Raw genomic sequence first — 26,289 nt, forward strand, 5'->3', positions numbered from 1 at the left:
CTGGGAAGAAAAACATCAAAAAGGCAAAGCAATGGCACATCCAGGAAATATTTTTAGCAGAACTGAAGAGAGGAAGGAAAAAAGATAACTAAAGATGGTAAGAAGAAATAGTTTAGCCAAGTGTGATTTTCAATCACAGCAAAGCGAAGCTCGGTTTGAAGTTCACACTCAGACAAGTCAGTCCTTCATGAGAGCAGCATGCTTGGAAGCATAGAGAAGGATTCTCCTGGCTGAATTAAGACGGGCAATTCCATAGCAGGGAGACGAAGTCAAAGACTACAGTGGCAGACTAAGCAAGATATAACAAGGGCCCGAACTGTATGGAACCCAGAAATATTTAGGAGGTGAAACTGGCAGGACTTTGACGGAATAAATGTAATAATGACAGGGACCAAGTGAGGCAAGGACCAAAACAGGCTTCTGGCTCGAGTGATGCTTAACTTAGAGTCATAAGTATTTCCACTTTGCCAGTCTGGAGTTAGGCCGAAAATAATCATGCTGAGAATGGCTCCTGCACCTTGGGAAAGTTAAATACACTAATATTTTAAGTCAAAACTGTTGGTCTGATTAGCGCTGGTACAGTCACCTAGTCAAAACAAACACGAGGCACAATTAATATTCGAGTCCTTCTGGTTAAACACAATTTAGGCATGATTACTTTAAATAGAAAGTTTATAAAATTTCCCAGTATTTAAGTCATTAATAAAATTCTAAGTCTTGATAAGAGTAGACGTAGAGACATGGGAAAGTTTACTAGATGAGGAAACAGTAAAATGAACAGTAATGTAGGGGAAGCAAAAACAGAATCAGTGTGAGCCATCAACCAGCAAACTGCAAAATGAGTCCCACACACTAGTATTTGGACAGAAGCAAACGCAACACCTAACTGTGGTTCATGAATACTAACCGTTAAATGTTCCCCTCTCCCAGAAGCAGAACTCAATCAGGCCAAATGCTGCCTGCAGAAAGGGAGAAGCCTGTGGAAATGGCTTGGAAGAGGTTTTGGGCTGATGTCATTGTGCCTGGGGTGGGGGTGGAGGGCTACAATACAACCCAATCTAGCCTCATCCTCTTGTACGTGATGCACTGGGGGCAAAAATGACAGAATGGCAGAGCCAGCGCAAGCACTCAGTTGCCCTTCTGGCCAAGTGTTCAGTCTCTTGACTCTCAGAAAGCCCCCCGAGTGACAAAGATGCACACACTCACGTCCCTCCTCCTTTCTGCTCTATGTGACTTCAACAACTTGGCATGCAACATGAGAGAAACAGCAAAAGGCAAGATCAGTTTCAGGCTCTCCGAAAAATAGTGGAGACGTCAATTGGCCTCATCATCCCACCATCAATCTGAGGAAAGACTTCCGCTAAAGAATTGGGTAAGAGCAAGAAGCGGTGGGAGAAATCAAGTGATCCACCAAGGTTAGCTGCACACTTTCCAAGGACTCTATAGTTACAGACTCAGATCCCAATTTGAAAAAAGCAAAGGGTGGTATTCACACACACGCACGCACGCACACACATGCACAGCTACCTGTCTGTCTTAAGACATAGACAGAAACCAACCAGCACGGACACTGCCACAGTTACAGCAGAGTTGAGGAGGTGGATGGTCGAGAAATTTCACAGGAGGGGCTGGGGCTGCCAGGGTATGGTGGGAGTGGGAGGAAGTTAGGGGTGAATGGGGGCCCTTTAAGGGGACCTAGTGGCAGAAAGTATTCATTAATTAGTACCAATGCATTTCAGCATTTCAGCAATTGGTATGCTGGTCCCATGTCTATCAGATGAATATCAGTCCTAGGAAACAAGGGTATTTTTCTGGTATTAAACTCCCCAAATCCCAGAATGTGGATCACAAGTAGGGCATGGCAGAGTTTAAGAACAGTAATGAATATTATTGACTACAATGATGTAGAGGAGGGAAAAAAAAGATAGGAAAGGCGAGCTTTAATATAAACTAAACTAAATGACTTAATTATCCAACTCAAGAGAGGCTAAAGGAAGACTTTCACTGAAAAACCTGAAATTTTTACTTCTTTAAAGGCTGACATGACGGGTTTTCTGGAACAGATTAGGGAATGCTGGGGGGATAATGTCAAGGACAAAAGCATTTCTTCAAAGGAGCCACAGGATCCTCAGATAATCACTAGGAGTTTCTGAGGGGTCACAGGGGTCTGGAGTTTTAATTCCAAGAAGATAGTTATCAGCACAACTTATCCGAGTAGGATGAGTACCCTCTCTCTTTTCTGAACCTTTTTGCACTTTCCTGACTTTCCAGCCTTTAAAAAAGCACAGAAACATCAGAGACCAACTTTGCACTCTGATCCTGAGCCCGAGGACTCTAAGAACATCAGGAAATGCAGGGTGAGAAACTGACAGTGGTTCCATCAACCAAGCTCCAACAGCTTTCACAGTTTGGCACACGCTGATCGTGGATGACCACTGACATAAACAACACAAAATCATTGTGTACAAAGGTGTTCATGGCAGCAGTGTGCATGCCAGCAAAGAACTGGGGAAGCATAAATGTTTACTTTAGCAAGTCTGTTAGATAATCAACCTCACACCCATTCAGTGTGAGGTTACACAGCCATTAAAATGATGTTTGTAAAAAACTTTATAATCATATACACATATTATATATGTATATATATGGGAGGATATATAATTATCTGCATAGTATGATCATAACTAACAACAAAAAAATACCTAAAGTCATAAAAAACCACCACAATACTAACAATATTTGTGGGTGGGAATTGAGATTTTGAGTGTCCTTTCTTCATCCTCCTATTTACTGGTATTTTCCCAATTTACTTTAAATAAGCATGTATTAACGAAATGAATTAAAACCAACAGTGTGTTTTGGACGAAGTGCAGGTGCTTACACTAATTCTGTAGGTAGTAAATGTGGTCTTCAGAGAGAAAATACTCTTTTGGCTCCATATTAGAAGCCATAACACTTTGCATGCTCTTCCCGTAAGACCTTCCTCTAAACAAAGGCCAATCTGTGTGTGTGTGTGTGTGTGTGTGTGTAGAGAGGAGATTTCAACTAAACATGCGCACAGTTCTGGGGTCAGCATCTCTATGGGCTGATTTGAAACACACTCATAATCTATTCAGAGTGTTTTTGAAAGTGTTCAAATGTCTATGAAGATTTATTGGAGCTACTAGGACCCCACACGGATTAATAGTAGGTCAAAGAAAAAAATTATATCAAAATTAACTTTTATCTTAACTATCTTATTACTTTTTGAGAAATACATGATTTGCTACACATTGTGATAGTATGCCCCCCTCCCCAACACCCCGAGCTCAGTGCCATTATCATCTCCATCGTAAGGATAAGGAAACAGAGGCTTAGGCAACATGAGTAACTCACTCAGGGTCACACAGCTAAGAATTCTAAGTGAAGTAAGTCAGAAAGAAAAAGAAAAATACCATATGATATCACTTACATGTGGAATCTAAAAATTTTTTTAAAAAGACAAATTAACTTATTTACAAAACAGACTCACAGACATAGAAAACAAACTTACGATTACCAGAAGGGAGAAGAGGGTGGGGAAGGATAAATTGGGAGTTGGAGATTTGCAGATACTAACTACTATATATAAGTGGATAAACCACAAGTTTATACCATATAGCACAGGGAACTCTATTCAATATCTTATAGTAGCCTATAATGAAAAAGAATATGAAAATGAATATACATATGTCTATGTATGACTGAAACATGATGCTGTACACCAGAAACTGACACATTGTAAACTGACTAAACTTCAGTTAAGGAAAAAAAAAAGAGAAAGAAATGGAAAAACCAGGATTTGAACTGCATACTCTCTGACCTCAGTGTCTGCGTCTCTGACCACTACTCTATATTGTCTGCACGGTTTGACACCAATAATACACACCTACATGTCTTGGAAGTAGGTAGTCCTCACAGACCATCCTTCCCTACCAATGTCTGCTCTAGAACAAGCCTGGAGAAGGCAAGCCAGGTTCTGGAAGACACACACATATTAACTAGCCACTTCAGAAACCTAAGTGAACCCTATCTTGGAAACCACAGTTCAAAGAAAAGGATGATGCAATTGTCTGATGGTTCTGCTTCTATTAAATCAGCGTTAGAATGTTACCTATTTGCATCCATAAAATTCACTCCATCTTTATTCTGTTTTGAATTTGCTGATTTATTTAAGAGAGCTAATTGTATCTAGTGCTAACATTTACTCTGAAAGACTTATCATGATCTGTTGCCGAAAAGGAAATAGATTCTGATCTGGCTAAATTAAATGAAACGGAATAAAGTTCTGGTTTAAAATTCACTGGCTTTGCAGCCATGGACTTCTGACACAAAGAAAAGAAAATTAATCTCTAATTATGATTTTTATGATTTAATAATCAGGAGGCACCGATAGATCATCTGTACCCAGAAACCAAAAACATAAGAAATCCTGGCCCCAGCAACACGAGCAAGACCCCGGTCATCCTTCTGTCTCACAATTCTGGATTCTCATCTCCCCTAAACTCTTGTGCTGAGGAGGAATGGAGTAGTATAATTAGGAGAGAAATTCTCTATTAACTCCAGCTAAAATTCAGAAGGAGAAAAATGCATGCAGCTGGAAAATGAAAACTCTAAGAAAAGTGAGGGCTTTAAAGAATGATAAATAGGCTGGGATGAGGCAACCTAACAAGAAGAATCATGGTCTAAATCCAAGTGTAAAATTCTATGGTGAAACTGATGTCACCACGGAACACCTTTCCAAATGAAGAGCTAAATGTAAGAGGCGTCGGAAAATCATTTCAACCCAGATGGGCTGACACTTCAGAGAACAACCTGTGGGAAATCATATCACAAAACAGGAATGAATGAAGTCAGCTGATGGGTCGTCTACTAGTTTTTAGCTTCAACAGAATAGTCTATTTTCAAAAAGCCTAAAGAAAACAAATCCAAAAAGGTATTTTTGTCCTTTGTTTGTGTCCAAGCACAACTAGTTCTTCCTGAGGAAGCAGCAGATGTATAAAAATAGAGACTAAAGAAACATAAACTGGCTATTTACACAATACTATTCAAAATTTAACAATGGTAATAGAAGGCATCTTTCTAATCTTTGCATCTGTCTGTACAGTTCTATGTAATCTATAAAATTTCACATGCATTATCTCATTTCAACTTTCCAACAATCCTGGGAGGTTCCCAGGGCAGCATTAGGCTCATTTCACAGAGGATGGAATTAAGATAGAAAGACTAGAGGGCTTATGGCAGAATCTGAACTTGAACCCACATGTCCTTGCTGCATGTGGGTCCAGGAGAAGCATGATGCGAGAATGCTCAGCGGCCAGCCTGCCTGGATTCAAAATCTGAAGACTGCTGATTTGGAAAATGTACTTAACCTTTCTGGGACTCAGTTTCTTTATCCATAAAGTGGAGACAATAATAGCACCGACTTCATAAGGCTGATGTCAGGATAAAATGAGTGGATATTTGCAAAGCGCTCGGCACCCAGTAGGCATTATACATGTGGCTGTTATTACCATAAGTAGAGATGTTTTGCTCCACCTCCCCTTTTACACATACAAATATTTTGTGAAGTCATGTTCCCAATAGTTATAATTGGGTATCTCAAAATTCCCAATGTACTATGCAAAATTATTAGCAAGTTAGCATCTGATCCCAACCCAGAGCCTTAATTTTCTCTTTAAAGGAGGGGCCATTTAAAGAATGCCATTCTGCTAGCTGTCCCGTGGGAGGGTAAAGTCAAGATTAGCCTAAATTTGATAATCAGTACTATGATACACTCTAGAACTAAAGGTAGCCCCTCTCTTCCTGATTTTCTTTAATGTCTCGTTACTTACGAAAGCTCAAAAAAGGAGATGCAGCCTTACCTGTAACAACCCATAAAAATGAAAGTGTGAGTCATCCCACTCCGCGATTAGAAAAGCAGGCTCTGCCTGTCGATTCATAGCTGAGCGAGCCCAGAAATGAATGAAAACTCAGGCCAGATGATCATCGCTCTGCACAACTCGGCCCAGAAGGCCACCTGGAACTTAATGAGTGCCTTGGCTGGAATTAAGAAGTATCAAGAGACTCCAACGAGAAAAAATAAAAGAGGAAAAGGAAAGTAACTTAATGAATCACTCTAATTCTGGAACTACTCAGCGCAGAAAGAAAGTACGAGTCTGTTTAAGTGACTAACACCGTCCATTCAGAGAAGTGACTTAGCAAATAATCAAGTTGGAATGTGACCATTCAGGATAAACCTGACCTTCAACGAGAGAATGGCAGCTACAAGACGTGGCATTACGTGCCAGAGTCACTGACCAGCACTGTGGCAGCCCCCTGGTCACTTAGTCTGTGGCCAGAAAGTATATTTTAAAATTGAATGTAATTCAGAAAGCCTCAATCGGGCAGTGACTATACGTACCTGGCGTGATGGAAATTTCAAACATGGAGGTGATGCAGGCTGTTCCCTGGGGAGTGTATAGTCACACGTGGTGTGTGCTGGGATTGTAAACACCTATTTCAGTTTTTTGAAAAAAAAATTTTCATGCCTAAATGTCCTACTTCATTAAGTCAGGAGAGGACAGAGCAGGGAGTTTGGGGTTCAGGAAGCACTCTCCAGGTAACAGTCCCCAGTGATACCAAAAACAAAACTTTGACCTTTAATGGTCTTCTAGCACTCTCACAAAGGCTACTGATTTGTATATACTCCGGATCCCTATAAAGAAGGTAAAAAGAAGGTAAGGTTTTGCAGCTCAGAGACCTCAAATGAGGGGGCCATGCTTGCACAGGTATGAAGTAGCAGAAAACAGAACTTGAACTTCGACTCTATATCCCAGTCTAGGGCTTTGCCTACTCTCCCATGCTAAGTCCCTAGTTGTTTACAAAGCATATCCACATACCTTACTTAGGGCTCATTTTGATCTTCAGTTACCCTATGGAGTGGAAAGCAGCAGGAGACAGAGATTCTGATTTTCAGATGAGAAACTTGCCAAGTAGCTCTGTGACGGGTTATCAACACCAAAATCTCAGTCTTTGGATTCCTAGACGGGGAAGCTTTCCTCTGCTTCCCTGATGAGAGTTCTCTCTAAAATCTTTGTCCTCTTCTTCCTGGATGTCGGGCTTGACTATATTTCACAGCCTTCTTTGCAACTAGGTATAGCCATAGGACTGAATTCTAGCCAATGAAATGGGAGTGTAAGGCGTGTACGCCTCTCCGAAGGCTTGGTCCATGAAAGCCCCCCAGGTTCACACCTCTAAGCCTGCTCCATGCTGGCTGACTGGAATGGAGATAACAATGACAAATCAGTGCCACCGCCAACCAAGGTCCCTGGGTGACTACACAGAGCGAAGTCCCCTTCCTCTTCCACGTCACCATCAACACCTCATTGGACAATCATGTGATTAAGAAATAAACTTGTGTTGGGTCATGCCACGTTTGGGTGGATCTGTTGTTGGATCTTCTTGGCTATGACACATGCCAGCTCATTTGGGGCAGCATCAGCACCATGCTCTCTTGCTCTGCTTCACAGAGACTCCAAATCCATCCCTGCAGGGATGCTCCCGGGCTCTCACAGCTCGCTGCACCAAAATAACGAGGGGGAGCTGGGCAAGCCGGCACATTCGGAGGCAGGGCAGAGCAGCAGATGAGACAAGGCTCTGAAGTCCGGCTCTATCATCTGCTAGCTAGCTGGTAGGTGGTCCCTCAGCCTCTCTGGTTTACTCATCTGTATCACAGTGATCATAAACAGCAATAACGTTGTGGTGAATTTTAAGCTATATCACAACTGAAGTGATATGCTTGGCACAGACCATGGCACATGGAGGACCCATGGTAACCAGGAGGCATCATTCATCTTTAGCTTGTGCACTGCTGAGCCCTCCTGTCACCACAACACAAGGAGAATGACAGCCGAAGGTGATATGGATGGTCTGTAATGGGGAAGTAGAGACAGGAGCTCTGCATTTGGCATTCTAAAGAGGACACAGCTGGGAAAGACAGTTAAGACAATTAAAAAGATAAAGGTAAGTGCCATTGATGCAAATGGGACAGATGAGTAAGTGAAATGAACAGAAGCGTACTTGTCTCCAGTACTACTGGCTTTCACTAATAATCCTGGGTCAGCTGTCAAGTAAGATCCACTTATCAGCAAACGCCTTAGTCATGCAATCGTAGGAGGCTCTAGATTGGGTTTTACTAACCGTCTACAAAACCAAAGACGCCTGTAGCCCAAATACAGACATGATTATGCCTCTTGTGGGTTCTGAGAGAACCCCAGAGGGTTACAGAGAATTTTATGCACTGGTCGCTGACTCTAAAGATAGGGTCGTACCATTTGCTCCATGACTGCAGGCTCACGCCTTCCATTACTTTCTCTGCTTAGTGATCTTAAAGCTTCACTTTGGGAAGTTCTCATTTCACACGGTGCTTCGTGAACATGACATAGACACACACATACACACAGACACACACACACATACGCATATGGACACTGTAATTTTCTCATCGCTTCAATCCCAAACACCAAAATAAAATGTGCCCACATAAAATTATAGCCATGCAGAACATTATTTTCAAATTCCATGGTATTCCAAATTCTCACGTTATTCAGTATTGCATTTTAAAAATGATAACCTCTAAAACCAAGTCTATTTAGTTAAATTGTATGTTACCAGTGAAGTTCATTCACACTGAGAACAAGCACCTTCTTCTCGGGGCTACCAAACCATCAGGAGCTGCCTTTTCTGCAGGCAGGATGAAAGGAAACGATTAGGTACGAGCGTGCCTTCCAAAGTTTGCTGTTGTGATTTTTACCGTGTTTCTCCGCCAATTCCTTCTAGACATCTCAGCATCCACCTGACACATGGCAGACCCTGAGGGTATTCTCTGAGAAAACACTGACAGCACGCCCAGCACCCCGAGCAGATCCAACAAGGGCCGCTGGTCAAAGACCGGGCGTGTCCGTCCCTGAGCCGGCTGGTTCCCAGTACCTCTCCTCCATCCTCCCGGCCGCCGCCCTACTCAGCGCTACTCTGTCTTACACACCACTTGCCAGCGTCCTCTTCTCACAAAGGGACCAGGCCTCAAACTCAGAATGACTGGCCGGTGAGAGTGTGTAACAAGAACCACCTTGTTTTATTTTTATGGTAGTGGTTCCTAGGGTTGAGCTTCTACTTATGAAAAGTGATACCCGTCTCCCACTAAGACTTCATCAGCCTGGCGTCCAAGCCCCGACACAGCATTGCTCAGATACTCGCTCCTCTTTTACGGCAGCCGAGAAGAGCTTTACGCTGTCCCCCTGCGTGCTTTCTTACCTGTTTCTCGGCCTGTGTTTTCCCCTGGCCTAGAACGCCCTCCTTACTCCCTGTCAAAGAAGTCTTTGCTATTTCTCTTTTCTCAGACGTACTCCCAGAGCAATCTGCCTTTCTCATTTTACAGTCGTGTATCAGAACTACCCGGGAGATTTTTCACACTGCTGATGCCTTAGCCCCAGCTTTAGAAATCCTGGTTTAATGTGTATAGGGTGTAGCCTAGGCCTTGGAGGACTGTAGAAAATCTCCAGGAGTTTCCGGTCTGCAGCGAAGTTTGAGAACCATTGCCATAGACACTTGTGACCTCCCCTAGGTGCCCACTGCTGGACAGTTTCTTGTCTTTGCTCACCTTGGTAGAGACGGAATGGCAATGAGAAAGACTCGAGCACCCGTCTCAGCATCGTGGACTATCTGGGCCTGCTCTGGTTCCAGGACACCCAAATCTCTGATGGATTTTCAATCATGACTCTATTACGTTATAGCGCCGGTTATTAGAAACAGACCACCGGGAACAGGAAGGCATCACGACAGCTCAGCCAAGCTTTTGGCTGCTTCCCCATCTAGGAAATGCATCATGCAGACTATTTCAGATTGTTGATTAAACATGGGGAAAAAATAGCCATCTAGTGCCACAAAGTATGGACACCATAAACTTTTTTCTCCCATAGCCACATGATATAATTCACCTCTACAAACCAAATGCTCTCGATTAGACGAACCATTGTTTTCAATATGGCGTCTTTCAGTACGGCTCTGCCTAACTGCTATATGGCACACACGTGGGTATGGTCTGTTCTCAGAAATAAACAGTTCAGAGTGCACTGAAATGCATGACATTATAATTCATAGCAAAATCTCACACCTGGCTACGAGCTATGATCAGAGAAAAAATTTAAGAGCCTAAAACACCCGGCATGATCAAGAACTCTCAAAAATCTCTGCTAGACTTTAGGTTAGCTTCCTGGTGTTTAAAAGACACTATAGGCTTTCTTTCCTATGAGTTCTTCCGTCTGACAGTTTACATGTTTTGTTTTATACTCCCATCTCTCTCAGCCTCCCAGGTTCTGAAATCGGTAAGAAATGACATGTCAGTTTCTCCTAAAACATGATTAATGACAGATCAATTTCTGCAACATCTGAACTCACATGTATACCTAAGTCCATCCTTGAGAATATTTTAAATCAGTCTTTTTGCCATCCTTGTTACTCTGCCTGTAGAAAAATGACAGAAATCCCAGACTTCATGGAGAAACTGTCCAGATATAAGCTGTGGTTAACACAGGGCAGTCGAACTAAGTGTCAGGAAGATGCAAGTCATTTTCCTTTCATTAATTCCCACGAGTATCTTCTTCTTCCCTCATTGTTCTGTCCCCACCTACGTTCAAGGTTTTTTAGCCAGTCTTTTAGGCACATTTGTTCTCTCTTCCTTAGTATATTCTCTGATACCTCCTTTGTTCTTTTATCTCACAAGCTCAGCCTCTGGTTTTGCGGTGACCTCTCCCTAAATGTGAATCTACCGGGGGCACAGTCATCCCTCCCCCTCCTCCTTGACCCTGACAACCTTGCTTGCGTTGGCTGCAGTGGAAGCAAATCCTTCTGGAAACAGATTCTCTCACATTAACGATACAGGTGTATGCCGTGATAAAAACAGGCATGCTTGTGGACAAGAATGGGAAGGGGAAGGATCCAGAAAGACAAATGGAATCTACTTTGTAGTACTGTGATACTTATGGAGATGCTTTGTTTACTTTCCCTAGTGTTATTATAACTTTGTTATGTTGTTATAATTTGTTAGTAGAATTGTAAACTTTTGAATAAAAAAAGCATGCAACTTTTTAAAAAAGTTGACTTAACAGCTCTAAAACATCTGTCGATTTTTTTTTTATACTCTTTGAATTGAGTGAGACAGAAAATAATGAGTAAGTTTGCAGAGGTGGACTTAATTTGCTACATGGACATCTGAAGCTGGCCCGTCCACCTTGTGCACAGTTGAGTCTGTGGACTAGAGGCTTCTCACACATCCTTCCCCAGGGGGGGCGTCTTTATTCTTGCAGAATCTGAGCCGACATCGCTCCCCCACCTCTCCGGAGCCCTGCGTTAGGTTCCCCAGCTCTTCTGTGCTATTCCTTTTTCTCTTCCGCCCTACTTCACAGCTGTGCGGTGACATCCAACACTTCCCGGCGGCATATGCTGGCAGGAGCAGGTGCCAGAGCAGCAGAGAGGGTGAGAAATGGAGAGGATCCCACGAAGGGCTGGGTTCTGCCTCGCAGGCCCCAGCTCTCCTTCCTTCCTCACCCCGGGGACTGGGCGGGCCCAGGTGATCACACTGTTGCTTTCATTTTCGCATCTATAAAATAGCTTTTTGAGAATCCATATCGAGATAATCCATATTCAAGGGCCTAACTACAGTCAATTCTCACTATATGGTAAGTTTTTACTACCCTGCCACCTTCTGAGTTAGGTTTGCGGGTTAAAGTGATGGGTAGGTAAGTTGGGACAATGTTCCCTTTACTTCAAGAAAACCACATTCTTTAAGATAGGCAAAAGTTACTTCTGTAACCCATCTGAAGGGCTGTTCATTCTCCCCACTTTGGATGGGCTCCAGAGAGAAGAAGCGAAATGAAAGGTCTCTGTGGGATTTATTCTGATGCTTCTGTCATTCATTCATTCACTCACTCATTCATTCATTCATTCCTTCATTCATTCACTCAACAAATACTTGTTGAGCATCAACCACATGCCAGATGATCTGACAGGTGCCCAGGATACAGCATCAAAAAAGCGCATTTCCTGACCCCATGGAACCTGAGACTAGCAGAGGGGACACATTCTAACAAGGGAACACACACACCACCACACACACACACACACACGCTCATGTATAATGTATCAGGATGTGATAAACTCAATGGAGAAAAACTAACTGGGGTCAGAATGACGCAGAGCGGGGCAGGAGGAGGGAGGGGAGTGATTAACCTTGCAGGTGGCCGATGGAAAAGGCCTCTCTGGTGCAGTGGCATCTGTGCAGACCCTTCTCTGGAGACCTTCTTGGAAACTGTTCTTCAGGAAAACAAGCTCACTAATGCACAGGAATCCTTAGCATCGATGACTCTCCGGGTAAGCTGGTTTTAACATACCCCTCGGCTAGATGAAAAAAGGATGTTCAGTGATAATCACGGAACGGAACAAATCTATTTCATGTGTAAACTAAAATGTGCCCTCATCAAACAAAATCGTGTACTTGAAGTACCCAAATGTTAAACACAAATAAAAACCGTGAGCGGTCGCAGCGTATGACAGAAATACTGTAACTCAAGGTGTGTTCATTTTTACCACCATTGTGTTCTTGTTGTTTATTCCAAATCTATCATTTAAATGCAGCCATATCACAGGTGCTGGAGACGTGAGCTGTGCCTGAAGCAAGAGAAGGGTCCCAGGACAGCTCTGCCCTTGCGGAGCGGATGACTGAGGTCCTGTGAGACGTCTGCATACGTGGGACTTCTCCAAACTGACCCCCACGTAGAATACAGAGTTTATTAAATAGTGATAATAATGTGTTAATTGGGAACTTATGAATATCATTAAAATTTAACAGTAACCACAGCAACACCTATTTTGGGGAGAAAAACATTATTTTATCACTGACATTATTTAGAAGTGCCAGTGTTTGGTGATAATTACAAGCAGAACAATTCTAAGATCATTTTACAATAGTTTAAAATTCTCGGTGTGTCTGCTTTCGCCTGCCCCACCGCCCCCCAAGACATGCCACTGACAGGCTGAGATGGGTGACCCCTCTCCCCTCATTTCCAGATCTAGCATGATTCCTTCTTTCAAATATGTTTCATGCTGTTGTTCATGGATCTTTCAGAACCCGGAATACAACAGCTCATATCCTGAAAGTAAAGTGATCAGACACCATTGCTGAAGCTCAACAGAAAAGCTCATTTGACTCCTTAGAAACGGAAGCCACTCAGCCTTTTTGTTTATTAGAAAGAGCATCATCCCACTTTTGAGAGCAATTAACAGACATTACTAATACCTGAGATGTGGAAGCAGGCAAGCTAGGCAGTGACCAGGGGGTACACAGAGTTATCAGATGTGGTCTGGGACCTTAAGACATATAGTCTTGGACACAGCTTATAAAAGGCGAAAAACAGAGCTAATTAATTCAAGAGATAGAAGTTTACTTTAAAAAGGAGAGATTACTTTAATCAGGAGTGGTCAAGGAAAACTTCTGCTTGAGTATTTGACCCAGCTTTCAAAAGGATGCAGTAACACTGGGTAAGAAAAGAGGAAGAGGAGAGAGAAAATGTACAGTGTGCTGAAGGGTCAACCAACAGCTGGGACGATGGCACAACATGACACTGAGATGCACCACGACACAGATCAGGAGTAGAACGGGCCTTGGGTGGCCTTGAGCGCCTGGTGAAGGAATTTGACTTTATAAATAGCTGAGGGTCACCAACTGCTTTAAAGGAAGAGCTAACCCACTCAAAGTGGTATTTTCAAAACATGAATCTGGTGGCAATATAAAGTAAGAACTGACGTAGAAGAAGGGGTTTGTAAAGAAGGAACAAATCTGGTGCGTAAAGGCAAAAAAATGATAAAGACCTGAGCTGCGGAAATTCTCCTTCAGATACAATGGAAATGTACGACGTGAGACAAGGGGTCAAACACCACAAACTTAAAACTCTAGAGTTTGAGTTTATTTTTACTTGGAGAATATAAAGGTAAGAGCATGGGGAAAACAGTCACACAGCTGGCCTCTAGGAAAGCTGTCTTCAATGGAACGTCGTAGTCTTCTGAATCGAAGATGAAATACTCTGAACTGAAGAGTCCAGAAGAAACAGCATAGAGAAGTCAGAGGAACGCGGAATTCTCTTTGAACGTTAGAGCTCAAATGTTAGTTTCTCCACAAAAGCTAACACAAGCTCTCCATCCTCCAAAACAAGCAAACAAGTAAAAAGAGTCACTTGTCTAATGTTCAGGAGATTCTGTGTGGTGGTGGGACCCCCTCTCCCCGGGACAGCCTGGCCTTGAGTCAGACGCTGCAAAGTGAAACCCTGGGGCCCCTTCATAGGATCTGCCTTCTCTTTCGAACTCTTTTCTTGAACATGTAAGCAACTTCAATTGAAAAAAAATTTTAAAAGACACTAATGAACACCTACAAAACATCACAGACATAGTAAACAAACTTAACAATTATTCGGGGGAAAGGGGGTGAGAAGGGATAAATTGGGAGTTTGAGATTTGCAGATACTAACTAGTATATATAAAATAGATAAACAAGTTTATACTGTACAGCACAGGGAAATACAGTCAATATCTTGTAGTGACCTATAATGCAAAAGAGTATGAAATCGAATATATGCATGTGTATGGATGGCTGAAACACTGTGCTGTACACCAGAAATTGATATATTGTAACTGACTATACTTCAATACAAAAATTAAATTTTAAATTTAAAAAAAAGAAAAAAAGAGTTGCATTTTAATCCTCTGAGTGAGCTGTATTTCTCTTGTGCTAATTAATTCATCTCTCCTCTTTAAAGCTTCCTATAAGAACCCTTGAGGTCTCCAGAAAAGAAAAGTGCCCTGTTCTTATTTGTGAGTTGACTTAAGGGATAAGTGCAAATCTAAGAGAATTTTTATCCAGTCAATATATTTATCCTTATTACAGATAATTTGTTGATTTGAAGGCATAGTCCGTATTAGAAATTTGGTGTTCCAATTTTCATCCTAATTTAAGTCACTCAAATTAAAAAGTATATAATTAAAACATTCGTGCACCAAGCATCAAAATCCTTGTACTATATACTTTTATTTTCAGTGAATGTGAGCATTTATGTGAGGGTTCCTCTGTAGGTTTGCGAAAGAGGCCCCCTGTCCCAGGCAGCAGGCGGGGGAGAGGAACAGAGTGGTTGCTCATTTTCTGACTCAGTTTACCAAAATCATTACTAAAGAGAGCGACTATTCATTTTGAGAGCCACAGGTAATCCAGGATTTGGTTTTATTTTCTTCAACTAGAGATTTCAGTTTCCACTGAAACTTGAACCCCTTTTAAGGGCGTTCACCCTCTGAGACCAGCGCCGTTCATTGCCTGATTCAGTCTCTCTCAGGGTGATTTTCACGCTTCTGAAAAAACACATCTTGCCAAACATGCATAATGGACTGAGATTCTTGAAACTCCCTTCATGTCCCTCCACAATTCAAATCAAGCTCTTTCAAAGCCAATATACTGCATCTTGATTGAAGCCTGGAAAGGTTACCAATAGTAAAGGTGGAAAAGTCTCCACAAAAGCAGGTAGATGGAAGAAACAACCCTTACATGGCACCCAGGATGCGCCGCGCACAACCCTTACCAGACGCGCTCAGAGGCTCGTTTTGGCACTGCCCTCCTTGACCACAGCTCTGCTGTCTTGAAGGGACACAAGCTGTGGTCACCTCTGAGCCGAACCCTCCGCATTTATGTCCACCTCCCCCCCAAGCCAGGCACGTGATGTCATTTTCTTTAAGCCAGACTTGGCACAGGGAAGCGGTGTGTAGCTTGAATACTGGGCATCGCTGAAATGCTGCCCGCTCTGTGTGCTCTCAGCCCTGAAGCCGCACCTGTGAATGGCTTGCTGACCACCGATTTCTGAGCAGGAGGATTTTCCCTCTTGCTTTGAATCCCTCCAAGTTTCATTTGAAACTCCTGCTAATGAGATGTGTCAGGAGTTAAATCACATGCCAGAAATGCCAGATCTCCACGGAACAGTCTATAGTCATAGAGAATATACTCACGTTCTGCAAGAATTATGAAGAGGATGCCTTGGTCTGGGGCAACAGGAAAGGAGTGCTTCACAGACGAGGTAGGGAAGACTTAATGATGTGTTATTTGCATAGGGTTTACAGTTTCCAAAGTACTCTCAGAAACCTGGTATCACCTCATCTTCGGAACAGCCCTGGGAAGCCCTTCCATCTCCAGTGGAGTTCCGGCAACTTCCATGCAACAAATACTTGTGGAGCAACGAGTATGTACCAGGAACTAGTTCACCCACAATAGTCAAGGCCTCTGAGCCCACAAAGCTCAGGGTGGACAGGACAGAAAATGAAAACAAACAAAGCCATCATCAAGGTAACTCGGGACAGTGAGAGAAGCCATGGGGAAGACGATCAGGGCAATGTGTCAGAGTGACCAAGATGCAGGGCTGCCCGGAGTGGTGACATCTGAGCCGAGCACGGGAAGCGGTGAGCAGCAAGCCATGGGGTGATCTGTGGGAGGGCCACCCCGAGCAGCAGCAAGTGCACGATCAGCAGCTTTGAAGCAGGAATGTGCTTCCCCGTGCTCTGCAAACAGAACAAGGGCCAGCACGACTGACTGCAGCTGAGGGGAGGCTGGCGCGCAACCAAGCTTAAAGCAACAAGATGAGGGAGAAGCAGGGGGCGGGGCTCTTGTCTGCTGAGTGTTTACTCTGGGCCAGGCCTTGAGCCAAGATCACAGTTGTAAGTGGCGGGGCTGGGACTCAAACCAGGTTCTCTGACTCGAAACCCCTTATGTGTTATCTATCGTACACCGTGCTGCCTGGCCCACACCCTGCCATCTGGAAGGCCGGCTTTCGTGCACCTCGGTGGGATCGGGGGAAATAAAAGGAACGCTGATATTCTGAAACCTACATAGGATCCTTTACACCTCCCAGCCCATCTCCTGAGTGATTTTATATGAGCGACTTCCTTTTGGCCTGAATTTTAAAAATTGGAATTTCTCTAATGCTAAGCAATACTGTCTTTCCTGCCTATCCTTGGTGGCCTCTGGGCTGGAGTATCAGCTGACTGGTTCTACACTCTGGGATAAATTCAAGCACTGCAGATAGAATATAATTATCAGATGAAACTGGAAAGGTGACTGAAAAAGAAAAAATAAAACATATTTAATGCCTCCAGGAAATGAATCTAAATGGATCCTGGTAGGTGTTACAAGGAAGACGTAATAGAAGTTCTTTCCCCCACCCTCCTTTAAGCAAGTTTGAATATTCTCTGTGTCACTGCTTTTACATGAACTCAGATTGCTTTAGAAACCTGTCATAGTGAATTAGCAAAAGCAGCTAGTAACTCAGAGGGGTGCCGGGGGGGCATTACTGAAAATCGCTGGTTGGGAGTCTCCCTGAAGCATTATTCAGGGACAGTAACTCTAGTTTCATCTCCACGTGTCAGTGTGAGCAAACGATGGGCTTGCTCTGGTTTTGGGGTTTAACTTTCTTAAAAGTCCACCATAAAGATGAAAAGGGCACAGAGAATGTCTACCTTCATCACCAAGAGAGTGAAGACAGGTGCGCACCCAGTCTCGGCCCCGCCCTGGGGTCGCTTGGCATGGATGAACCAGAAGCACCAGACCCCGGGGGGCAGCCCAGCAGAACAGTCACGTTTCAGAAGATCCTTGACCTTGACATCAGGGGAAACTCAAAGGCTGGGAGAATCAGGAATAAATAACAGAAACATGGAAAAAAAAAAAATTCCTCCCCGAGATGTTAACGATCGGTCATCTCCTTGGAGAAGCCACCCTATTGCCTCATCATCCTCCGTCTCATGTTACCCTCATAAACCTTCCTTTACAAGACTCAGCAAGTTCTGAAATTGCCCCATCATCTCATTACCTGCTTAGCTGCTTCTATCCCTCCCACTCCAGAACATAATCTCCATGAGAAGTGGGATCTCAACTGTCTTCCATCAGCTCCTAAGAACAATGCCCGGAGGACAGTGGGCACTCAACGAAGATTTACTAAAGGACTTCTGAATTCACAACAATCTTATTACACCAGAGCAGAGGCTATTCTGTGTGGAACAGTATTGTCTCTAACAGCTGTAACAGTAAAGCCTGGGCAAACTAGAATCAAGGCAGCCACCCTGGACCACCCTTGGCTCTGCTGACCAGAGACCGGCTTTATGTCCAGTGGTTACGTGGAGGAGGGGATCTTAGCTGCGGAGCAACTGCAGGTCTCTGTGCAAGGTAAGGATGCTCCTCAGTCAGGTCAAGAAGAAAATGTAATCCAAATTCTCCACACTTAACTTCTTGATCGACATGATGAAAGTCTTAGATTATCTCTCAGATTTCTCTATTTTACAAGTTAATTTTTTCTGCAACTTTTTATTTTGAAATATTTTAAGTCTGAGTCTACCAAAAGGGTGCAAGAATTGCACAACAGGCCCTCTGGCTTGACCAGCAGTTAATACTCTGTCACATCTGCTTTCCCTCTCCTTGTACTTATGTAACTACGTATGTGTGCATGTACACATATGGGTCGATGTGTGTCTGTGTACATGGGCATGTACGTCTGCGTGTCTATGCATTTGCATGTTTTGTGTGCATATATATCTGTGTGTATGCGGGCACTATGAGTGTGTGTATGAGTGTATGTGAACAGATGTATATTTGGGCTTGAACTATTTGAGAGTTAGTTGTAGACACCGATGTATTTCATCCATAAATACTTCACCCTGAGTCCCCTATATGACAATTATCACACTCAGAAAATTTAAAATTGATAACTCCATCATTGTCTAATAAGCAGTTGGTTTTCAAATTTCTCTAAGTGTCCCAACATGTCCTTTATAACTTCTTATCTTTGATCCAGGGTCCAATCAAGGATCACACATTATATTTAGTTGCTAGACCACTTTAGTTTCCTTTAATCTAGAATGATTCTCCAGCCCTGTTGTTTTGTTTTGTTTTGTTTTGTTTTGTTTTTTGGTGTTTTACGACATTGACATTTTTGTAAAATACAGGACTAGCTGTTTTCTAGAATTTCTCTTCATTTTAATTTGCCTAATTATTTCCCCCTAGTTAAATCCAGGTTAAAGTCTAACCTTTTAAGTGCCTCACGTGGCCAATATAAAGTAGATATAAAAAACTCAGGTCCCTATAAAGAATTTTTTAGGATGAAATACCAAACCCATGAAGAATAAAAACATTTCTGACATAAGTATCAGGTAATACCTGATAAGAGAGTCTCCTTTTCTGAATGTGTTAAAAGCCTCATCAACACAATTAAGTCAGAGTTGCCCTCTTGTTAGTCATTCATACTACCTGCAAGAATGTTGCTACATTCAAGCTTTATCTGTATTAGCATTTATGCACTTTTTTAAAAATTCAAGATTACTTAATATCAGTATAAATGATTTAGCTATGCTTACTTTTTTTCTATACTGTCAAAGGATACATACAACCAAAAAAAAAAAAAGTATGCCTATCTAAAACTACCTCCCTTAGCACACTGGGGTACTTGGGGACACACTGTAGAATGCGGTCAAACTGGTCTATGGGCGTGTGGACGTGTGCGTGTGTGTATAAGTACAGAGTTAGAGCAAAAGGCTTTCCCAAGAATTAAGGAAACAAGAAAGTGCCAGGGTTGCCAGGCCAAGCTGGGGACAACCTCCAAACAAGTGACAAGATCTGCAGCTCCTGAGAGACACAGCTGCTGTCCCTTGACATCAGGCTGATTGCCTCTATTCATTTCCCAGTCCTTCAGCAAAGACTGAAAATGGGGCCAGGAAAACGCTGCTCAGCAAACTCTGACACGGATGGAACTACTGTGTCTTCCAAAATATCACTCTTCGAGGTCTACAACATACATGCCTTGGGTCGCATGATTCCTGATGTTTCACACCGTCTGCGTTTCCCGGATGAGGAGACCGAGGCTCAGAGATACTTGGGGGGTTGTCCAAGGTCAGGCTGGTGGAAACCAGGAACTTCACTCACAGCTTCAGATGTCAGTTCACTCCATTCCCCATGCTGAGGCCACAGCCTACGCAGCTATTTAGATTTAAAACCACCTACATATACACCATCCACATACAGAAACCGTATTTGTACACATGTAGGTAACATACATATACCCACATGCACGGTCACACTTCCTCCGTCAGTTCTGAGTCGTGTGGTCAGCTCCTCCGGCTCCTCCGGCAGGCGCAGCCTCCACTCCATCCCCCCCGATTCCAGCTGCCCTCTCTTCCCTCACTTCAGCCCTCATCGTTCCCCTGTGAGCCCTGCAGACCTACCTTCTGTAGATCTCACCAGCTCCCTCCCTGGTCCCTGCGCAGGGACTTTGCTCTGCTCCTCCACCTGTGCCCTTGCGGACCTCTGCATCCTGAGCACCTAACTCTGTAAGGTCTGATTTCTACAATAAATCCATTGTGCTGTGTCATCCATAATGGCTCTGCTCCCCTTCCCACATCCTAATTCATCCTGAGTCTTCAGGTGTCCTTCCCTTCCCCTGTCTGATGGAATATCAACAGTCACTTTCCTGAATCAACTCTGGGTCTCTGAGGCTCCTTTTTTAAAGCCATTCTCATCAATTCAAGACCCAGGTGCATATAACTCAAGTCTTCTTTGTGACCTCAGGGCACCCAGCACTCCACTGTGGTGCTCCATGACCTCAGTTTCCCGTAGATCTGGCTCTCCCTCCTATTTCTACAAGCTCTCACCAGTCAGAGACGGAATCCCATGATCTATATTTCTGTGTCCCCAGTCCCTGGGACAAATGCACACTTGTTAAATAACCTTAACCCAGAGGAGGCAGAATAAATATGGCATGTGGATTTCTAAATGTCAGGCACGGGGGTGGGGGCAAAGGGAGGCATAAGAAAGGATGGAATTGAAGAATTGCATATTTCTAAGCTGGAGGGGCTGCATAAAGGTTAAAGTCTTTACAGCTCACCAGGCATAAGAATTACTTCAGGACCTTGTTAAAAATGCAGATTCCTAACGCCACACTTTCAGACACTCTGATTTAGCTGGTCTGGGGCAGGGCCTACAACTCTCCAGGTTAATGAGACACAGGAGGTTGGCTCTTCAGAACAAATATGACAAACCTCTAGCAAAAAGAATACAGTCAGCGGAAGGATGCTTAGGTCAGTAGTTCTTAAATTAAACCGCTCTGAATCACTTAGTGGGGAGAGAGAGGGAAAGCAAGGAAGACTTCATAAAAATGCGATTTCCTGCGCCCTACCCCAAATTTTCAGAATCAGAACCAGAGGTACTAGGAGAGAGGTGGGCAACCAGTGGGGCTTAGAGTCAAGACACTCTACTCCTGTGGTCTGACTGCTCGGTCATCAGAACCTGGGGCAGAGGCACGAGCTTCCTGTCCCCACCGAATCTACCCTCTCCCCAAACCTTCCCTCCCGGAAGCAGCGACACAGGATGCCCCTGGATGCAGATGGTCGACAGTCATAAGCAGAAGCCCTAAGGGGGTTTGTATGAAAGATTCTAAAGAAGGGATACGAAGCTTTTGGAAAAATACTGGATTAACGAGAAGACTAAAAGAACTGATTCACAAAAAGGAAAAACAACTGGAGGGCCAAGCCTCTCGCCTTCATTTTTCCAGTTTCACTGTCCACACTGTGCCTCGGGACCCCTCTCCAACTGTTGCCCCATATAACCTTGACCTGCACCATCCAATATGGTGACCACAAGTCACATGTGGCCACCAAGCACCTGAAATGTGGCTAGCGAGACTGAGGAGCTAAAGGTTGGATTTTCAATGGGATTTATTTACATTTAAACTTAAAAATGAACATTCAGTGTAGTTATTGGAAAACATTTAAGTACATCTGAAACAACTTGGATGTGTGAGTCTGATTTTTCAACAGTAAATTTTATGAAATCTAAATAAAGGTCAAGTGTCTCCGAGGAAAATTCGGTGTCCAAAGTGCAAGGTGCTGTAGGTATAAAATACACACTAGATCTCAAAGACTCAGTGTGAAAGAAAATTTAATAAATATTAAGTTGCTTATATGTTTAAATGATAATTTTGGATATATTGGGTTAAGTAAAATACATTATTAAAATGAATTTCACCTTTATCTTTTTACACGTGTAGCGTGACTATTAGGAGATTTTAAATCACCTAAGAACCTAGCATTGAAGGTCTACAGGACAATGCAGTTCTACTCAAGACTGCACAGACTGTGATCCTGGATATTGTCACTAAATATGTTGAAGCCATCTTGGAATGTGACTTTACAGAGTGACATAAGTGTATAAAGTTGTCACCCTAGAGAACTAGAGACTGACTCCAAGGATGCTATCATTTCGGAAATGTAGTCTTTTCTGGATCTCATCCCTACCCCACCTCCACCGTGATGGAGCATCCTTCAGGGGCGTGGACCAGTCCCTTCTGAAAAGAAGCCTGGGGCTTCTCAAGTCCAATCTGATGTCTCCACACCCTGATCACCCTCTGTATTCAGCAGCCTTACCTCAAATGGCTTTGGCTTATTTCAAAACACCAGACCCACCCCGAAACACTTTAAGAATTAACATTGATGAATATATTCAAAATATTATACTACTGGCTCTCAAAGAAGATCCAGCACTATTTTGAATAAAGTCGACGGCATCTCTCTCCAAAGGGATCAGTTATGAAGCCAACCTCAGTCTTTAGGTTAAATTCTGGCATGTTTGTGAAATAAACTACCAAACAGAAAATGACGTTCTTTTATAATCCCTTCTAACGGGTCTCGTCCATCTGAAAACCGCTTTGGTTATTCTCAGGTGTTCACTCACACCTTGAGGCAGAGGTTTTTAACTCAAGGTCCACACCCACAGTGTGGCCATGGCTAAAATACAGAGGGCCACAACAGTGGAAGGTCTTTTCTGATTTTTTTTTCCACTGATCTCCACCTGGATTTAAGCATTTCCTTCCATTTTAAAGGCCAGCAACAAAGTACTTTATTATTATCGGTACCTATGATGTCACCACAGCTTTTTTTTTTTCACATGAAAACACCGTTGTTCCAGAAATCCTGAAAATATCATTTATGCACATCATGACTTTAAAATCATGATAGTTAATTCTTCCTGACCATAGCCCTTCATAATATACAGAGGAAAACTCTTGGTCAGTTTCTAATGTGGTAGTCATTCAATGCATTCTCTACCTAGTGATCCAGACTTCTAGGATGTTTTATGGTCTTACCTATCTACACCTGCTTCTCCTTCATGGACACGTGTGGAAAAAAGTCAACCATTTAAATTATTTGTTACAGTTTTGCAAACATGGACAGTTCAAATGAGAATGTTGGATTACTTATAAGTTAACACTGTCTTTGGAAATATGATAGGCATGTGAGTTACAAGTCTATACCAGGCAAGTTCAAGCACATCTGATGAGTAAGCTAACTATTAAAGTGTGTTATTTAAAGTCATTTTTAAAATACTGATGACAGATCGGACAGAGAGAGAGGTCGTGCATAATGTTAACTTCTGTGAAAGTCAGTGTATCTGTGTATTTTTTTGTTGTTGTTCTTTCTAATTCTATGTACTTTTTACATTGAAAAATGTTTTTACACTTTATTTAAATAAATTAAAAATATGAATTTTACATAAAAAATAAGAAGGGATACATAGGTTTCACTAGACGGCCAAAAGGATACATATCAAGAAAAATGGTTAAAACCCCCAACCTAAGCATTCTGTTCCTAATCCAGGGCCCTGAAAAGCCACGTGTTCTTGACTAAAGACACCTCCTCCTTGTAGACTCCACACTGTTACCTAGAGCCGCACATGGTCAGGCTCACACTGCTTACGCCACCCACCACCAAGTATAAGAAAGTTTCTCTGTACTCCTCCTCTGTTACTGTCAGCACAAAGAAATGGTAGAGAAAGGAAGATGACTTTTTAAAGAAGCGATGGTATACAGCTTCACCCAAGAAAGCCCTGGAAGCTGGTGATGACAGAGATTTTAGAGCCTGGGAAGCAAACAGCAACTTCCTAGCGACTCAAATACCATTAATTTCTCTTGGAACCCAGTTGGCTCTTCCACCTTCAATATGAAAAGTGATTAAAGTTTTGCCTGTTATTACTGAAGCTATTTCCCTCCATCAGTTGAGTCCCATATGGATGTATATTTAGAAACTCCACAGCACCTTCCAGTTCAGAAAGAAGTTTAGCAGGGCTGACATAGGAAAACCAGGCAAGGGAGAAGAACGTGATGCATATTGGAGGCCTGCATTTCTCAGCACTGTTGACCCAACATTGAGAAACACCCCTGGCATAAAAACAATGCTTTTAGAAATTGTATTCTTTTTTTTTTTTAAACGCCAAAACCAAGATTCAGCCCACAATTTAATATTGTCGATACATGTTCCTCATCACACGACCGGCACGCCAACTGCTACCTAAGCCGTTCAAGCTCCTCAAATCCCACACCCACACACGCTGAACTCATCTGCTCCCAGATATGAATAAAGATGAAGAGCATCTTGAGGAAATAGCTCTTTCATTCTCAAATGGCAAAAGCCATGGAGCAAACTGCTCACAGTGTCTGCGGAATTTCTCAGAGGAAGGAAAGACCCCCTAAAGCCACCATTTTGTCAGAAAAGACATCACATCCTTCTCTGGCCATCTGCCCACTGGATATTTTAAATTAAAAAGGACCTCAGAAGTCCTTTCCAATGTTGCGGTTCTATGATTCTCTCATAAAGAAATGATTTTTCTTTGCTATTTTACTAAACTTAGGTTTTGGGAGGTCAGCAGCCCAGCGCGGCATCTCTTTACGGAGAAGAGTTGTAGGAGACCCTACGAGGTGTGAGTTGGTAAACAGTGCAAGCTATTAACAGCTTCTTCTCTAAAAGAATTTATTTTTCCTTCATCTCAAGCCACAATTGAAGGAAATCTCCAACACTCAAATGAACTTTTCAAATGTTTGCTTATAAATTGGAGGTTTTCCACTCCATGCATTAGTATTTATTCATTCTTTCATTCAATAAGTAGCTACTGAGGGCCTACTGTGTGCCAGGTTGGTGGCGAGCATCAGATACGGCGGTATGAAAAAGGTACATCTCTGCTCAGAGATGTTGCACAAGGTGGCTAGGTGCCTGGCTAAGCTATGGCGACTTCTGTCTTGGTCGGCTCAGGCTGCCGTGACAAAATACCATAGACGGAGTGCAACAGGAATTAATTTCTCCCAGTTTTGGTGACTGGAGGTTCAAGATCAAAGTGACAGCATGGTCAGTGTCTGGTGAGAGCCCTCTCCTTGGGTTGCCGAAGGCCGTGCGCTTGCTGGATCCTCACGTGGCCTTCCGATGGGGTGTGTGGGCGAAACAAGAGGAGGCAAGCTTTCTGCTGTCGGCCCCACCCTCCTGACCTCACCCCGACCTAATCACCTCCCAAAGGCCCCATCTCCAAACACCATCACACCTCCTTCACAGCAAATGTGCTATTTTACCTCTGTTAATTCAACAGACCTAACTGCTTCAAATCCACCTCAGAAGAGTAGGTTGTTGGCTTCTCTGGGGTTTGGCTCCTGCAGTGGGTTGGGGGGGGGGGGGGTCAGGGTCCCAGACACCAGCAGGGGTGAGAGCTCCTGCAGCATCTCACAGCTCAGTCCTGAGGGCCCAAGAGGCTGAGGGCTTGGAGGAGAGTGAAATGGCCTCTGACACCCAGGTCAGCTCCTGCAGCAGGGATCCCCGTAGTGAAGCCAAAATCCAGGTAAGTCACAAATCCTTCCTTCAAGGCCTGTCTGCAGCTCTAACGCTTCTCAACATCAAGTTCAATCAGGCAATACAATGAAACAAAAATAACACAAAATCAGAATAATACCCAGATTCACTGTATTATAATAAGCCTGAGATGTTCACAAAGCTGCAATTACAGAGTGCTTTCAACCAGGCCTGATGAAGTAGGCTGGGTGCTCCTCCACCTCTCGGCTGTAGAAGCCAGCATCCACCAAGCTCAACCCCTCAACTGGAAATAATTCAGCTCTTCCAAGGTCTGATCACTTCTTAAAAGCCTGCACAATCGCAGGCAGCCTGGAATGGAAAGGGAGTAAAAGAGGGGAAATTTCACCCATGTAAGTGCAAATCTAGACATGACCCCAACTAACACCCAGGGCGACTGACCTATCAGAGAATCACCCCCCCGCCCCCCGCAAGCAAACAATCAACACACACACCACATGGCGGCTGGGTGCACCGTTTCCCCTTGATCTTGAATCCATGCAGAAG

General features: G+C 43.3%; 1 protein-coding gene across 6 annotated transcripts in view; it reads right to left on the reverse strand.

Moving 5' to 3' along the window:
• The window catches only part of LRRC3B (leucine rich repeat containing 3B), an 80,237-nt gene that overhangs the window by 42,307 nt on the left and 11,641 nt on the right, over positions 1-26,289 (reverse strand). Inside the window, exon 1 of one of the 6 annotated variants that reach the window (XM_032488371.1) lies at positions 12,286-12,453. The exons of 4 other annotated variants lie outside the window; for them this stretch is intronic. The gene's annotated coding sequence lies outside the window, so the exon portion shown is untranslated. Of the gene's footprint in view, positions 1-5,882; positions 6,173-12,285; positions 12,454-26,289 lie in introns of those variants that run through there. One more of the 6 variants, XM_032488382.1, reaches the window with a different exon arrangement.

Source organism: Camelus ferus, chromosome 1 (assembly GCF_009834535.1).
Source record: "Camelus ferus isolate YT-003-E chromosome 1, BCGSAC_Cfer_1.0, whole genome shotgun sequence".
Classification (NCBI taxonomy): domain Eukaryota; kingdom Metazoa; phylum Chordata; class Mammalia; order Artiodactyla; family Camelidae; genus Camelus; species Camelus ferus.